Genomic DNA, 4,735 nt, shown 5'->3' on the forward strand with positions numbered 1-4,735 from the left:
ACACCTCTTTTAGTGTTTATTTTGGCTAGTTTCAACCATACTTTCTTTTACCTTTTGTTTTCAAACCCCCAATAAGAAAGAACCATAACTTAGGAAGCAACATGAGTCTTCATTCTTCATCTAGTGTTAATGGTGAGGGTTCTACTCCTAAGGACCCCTTGTATAGATATTAGATGAGTTGAGATCCCTTAAGTTGTGGAAAGAAAAACAATAGAGAAAAGAAAAAGGAAAAAAAAAGAGTGAAAGAAATAAGTCAAGACGAAAGAGAGAAAATAAGAGAGGAAGAAAGAAGAAAAATAATGAAAGAAATGAAAAGAGAAAAACATGCCTCCTATAGTAGTCATAACTCTTGCAAGAGCCTAAGTGAAGAACTTCGTGACTATTATGAAGGAAGACATAAGTCACATCTTAGACCTCATTCCCATAGAAGAGAAAAGGAAAGAAAGCCTCAAGATGCCAACATTAACCTCCCATACTTCCATGGGAAGGACAATGTAGAGGCTAACTTAGATTGGGAAATAAAGGTAGAGCAAAAACTTAAAAGAAAGTCTACTTTAAAATCTGATGGCTCTCACTCTTATCCAAAGAAAGTCCAAGGTCTAAGCATCTTAGGGGCTGCACCTTCTAAGCCCAAAGATGATAAGGGGAAGACAATAGAAAAGCAACTCCCTAAGGCTAGTATGCAAGAGAAGACTAGCTCCATGAAGTGCTTTAAATGTCTTCGAAAAGGACACATTACTTCTCAATGCCCCACCAAGAAAACCATGATTATGAGGGGCCAAAACATTTATAGTAGCCAAGATGAGGCTACTACTTTACCTTCCTCTAGTGAACGTGAAGAAGCAACAGGGGAAGAATCTAGTGAAGAAATCTACCCCCAAGAAGAAGGACAACCATTAATGGTTAAGGAGAAGTGTAAGGAGGTAAGTGTCTCCTTCAAGAGGTTAGCTAAGAAGGAAAGTCATTTTACAATAAAGACAAACATTAAAGAAACTTCCCCTCTTAGACAACCTCCACATTTTCTCCTTTGTAAAAAGACACTTGTTCGCATTGCCACACCTCTTGGACTTGAATTTATTCCTCAAGTAAAGGAGTTGTTGGATGAGGATTTGGTTTGCAAGAGCTTAAATCCTTGTGCTTTGTTGGTGCCAAAAATAGGTATTATTAGGCACCAAATCCCTATGATAGGTGGTATGATGAATGTGTTGAGTGGTGCAACACTCTTTTGTAAAATCACTCATGCACCCAACATCTTCATGATTTGTGTACATAGGGACTCATTAGGTAAGTTTGTTCTTATTTTTTGTTTCAATGAAAACCTAGGTGCTCATGTGGGACACCTTAGGTTTGTCGTAATTTTTTGTAGGAATAATCAACATGAAAATGAAGAAAAAGGTATGTCTTATTCCATTAGCTTTTTAAATAGTGATCAAGGGCTTTCCATGGACCCTAAGAGAATAAAGGTCATTCCTGAGTGGCCTGCTCCACCAAGTATAAGGGAAATTTGGGGCTTCAATATCTTAAAAAACTTTTACAAAAGGTTTGTCCCATATTTTTCTATACTTGTAGCACCACTCATTGAGTTGGTGAGGAATTATATTCTCTCATGGGAAGATGGCCAGGAAAGGGGTTTTTCGTCCTTACCATACTCTAACATACCCAACATCACTAATACATATGTTTTTATTCTTTTTACAGGTGTTGAGGAAAGAATCCATGAGTTTCAAAAACCTTTGGATTTGAGGTCAAATCCTTTTCAAGGGGGAGGGAATGATGCAATCCTACCCCCCCAAGGGCATTGGATAGAAGACTCCAAGAAGATTGGGCCAAAGATGCAAGAGAAGGCCCTAGGGTTCTCATGAGCCTTAAGGTAGATTTCGGGCCCATGGGCTAAGAATGAGCCCACTTATCTTTGTATATATTAGACTAAGGTTTCATTAATTTTGGTCCGTGTATTTAGGGCTCCATAATGTGGGTAGGGTACCCTAGAAATATAGGATTTTTCAGCTCTTGTATTTTAGGGCACCTAGACTAGTTTTTGTATCTGGGGTAGTTTTGTAATTTCACATGCATTAAGTGGATATTTGATATGTGTGGTTGGAAATAAATTTAATTGAATTGGTAGAAGCCCAATCCAATTAAATTTTAGAGGGAGAGGTGAGCATTTGCTTACTACACCCCATTGCCACATCATATAGTCACACTTTGTGCATGTCCTTCATGCTTTACATGCCTCATGACACCTAAGCACACTTAGTGGAGAATCTTGGAATTGATCTTGGATTAGTGGGATGAACCATAACTAAAATTCACTAATCATAATTAGTGAAATTTTGGCACCAAAGTTTGGCTCCACAAATTCAATTTCAAATTTAAGTGAAATTTGAATTGAAATTTAAATTTCCCTCCAATTTTGTGTGACACTTAGGCTATAAATAGAGGTCATGTGTGTGCATTTTTTTCAACTTTGATCATTTGAATATTAAACTTCAGATTTCAAAGCTCATTTAGAGCACAAAATTTCGTGCTCTTCTCTTCCTCTCCCTTAATTCTTAGGGTACCATAATCCTAAGCTCTTATCCATGGCCTCCTATCTTATGATTCTTTTTACTGCCATTAAATGTGAAAACTTTGGATCTGATTGAAATCTTGCACACATGCATACACTAAACATAATATCTGGCCTACTTGCAAATAAGTAAACTAGAGATCCAATCATACCTCTGTATTGCTTTGGATCAACAGGTTGACCAGATTCATCTTTGTCAAGATAACAACTTATATTCATAGGAGTAGCCAAGTGTTTTGAGTTTTCCATTCCAAATCTCTTAATGAGTTCTTTGCAATACTTTGCTTGATTGACAAAGATCCCATCATTTGTTTGTTTGATTTGTAGTCCAAGAAAGTAATTTAACTCACCCATCATGGACATTTCAAACTCACTTTGCATATCAATAGAAAACTCCTTGCACAAAGATTCATTAGTAGATCCAAAAATTATATCATCAACATAAATTTGTACCAACAAGATATCATTATCCTTCCTTTTTATGAATAAGGTGGTATCTACCTTCCCTATATTAAAATTCTTTTCTAATAGGAATTTACTTAATCTTTCATACCAAGCCCTAGGTGCTTGTTTTAAGCCATAAAGTGCCTTCTTTAATCTATAGACATGGTCTATTTTTTGTGAGTCTTCAAACCCAGGAGGTTGTTCCACATATACCTCCTCCTGAATTAGACCATTTAAGAAAGCACTCTTGACATCCATTTGATATAATTTAAAATTCATAACGGATGCATATGCTAATAACATCCTAATGGCTTCTAATCTAGCTACAAGTGCAAAAGTTTCTTCATAGTCTATACCTTCTTCTTGGTTATATCCTTTTGCTACAAGTCTAGCTTTATTTCTAATTACTATACCATTTTCATCCAATTTATTTCTAAATACCCACTTAGTTCCTATGATTGGATAATCTGAAGGTTTTTCTACTAATTCCCATACATCATTTCTTTTAAATTGATTTAATTCTTCTTGCATAGCTACTATCCAATGGTCATATATAATAGCTTCTTTAAAGTTTTTAGGTTCTATTAATGAAACAAATGCCATATTATTGCATAAATCTTTAAGAGAGTGTCTAGTTGTTACCCCTTTTGAGATATCACCGATGATGTTGTCAAGAGGATGATTTCTTGAAGTTTTCCATTCTTTGGGAAGATCATCGTTTTCTTGTGCTGTGTCATCTTGATCATTCTTGTCTTCATCATCTCTCTTTCTTTTCAGATTTCTTTCTTCATTTTGAGTATCTTCCAAAGTATCTACAATATCATCAACAAACTCCTTTCTCGAGGAGGTGATATTAGTTTCATCAAAAGTAACATGTATTGATTCCTCAATTGTCATGGTTCTTTTGTTGTATATTCTAAATGCTTTACTATGTAAGAAATACCCAAGGAAGATACCTTCATCTGCCTTGGCATCAAACTTTCCTAGGCTTTCTTTACCATTGTTTAGAACAAAACATTTACATCCAAAAACATGTAAATGTGCAATGTTTGGTTTTCTATTGTTGAAAATTTCATATGGGGTTTTCTTAAGAATGGGTCTGATTAAGGCTCTGTTCATAATATAACATGCAGTGTTAACCGCTTCAGCCCAAAAGAATTTTGGAAGAGGTGTGTCATTTAAAAGAGTTCTAGCAATTTCTTCTAGGGCTCTATTTTTCCTTTCTACTACTCCATTTTTTTGGGGTGTTCTAGGTGTAGAAAAGTTGTGTTCTATGCCATATTCATCACAAAACATTTCAAAATCATTATTTTCAAATTCTCCTCCATGATCACTTCTGATGGAGATGATTTTGAGATTCTTTTTGTTTTGAATGACTTTGGCAAGTCTTCTAAATGCATGAAATGCATCATTCTTATTAGTAAGAAATAAAGTCCAAGTATACCTAGAATAATTATCAACAATTACTAATGCATAGTAACTTCCACCAAAACTCAAGACCCTAGAGGGTCCAAACAAATCCATGTGTAATAATTGCAATGGTTGAGTGGTGGAAATTGTAGACAAAGGATCAAGCTGAATGTTTTGATGATGCCAAAGGTTCACATGCGTCTCAAAGCTTTATTCAAGACAAAGAAATTAAAGATATTCAAGATGGATGATCAAGACAGTCTCTAGAGTCTTAGAAAGGGTATATTAAATAATTCTTTTATGCCATAACCA

The sequence above is a fragment of the Glycine max genome, chromosome 7 (genome assembly GCF_000004515.6).
Source record: "Glycine max cultivar Williams 82 chromosome 7, Glycine_max_v4.0, whole genome shotgun sequence".
NCBI lineage: Eukaryota > Viridiplantae > Streptophyta > Magnoliopsida > Fabales > Fabaceae > Glycine > Glycine max.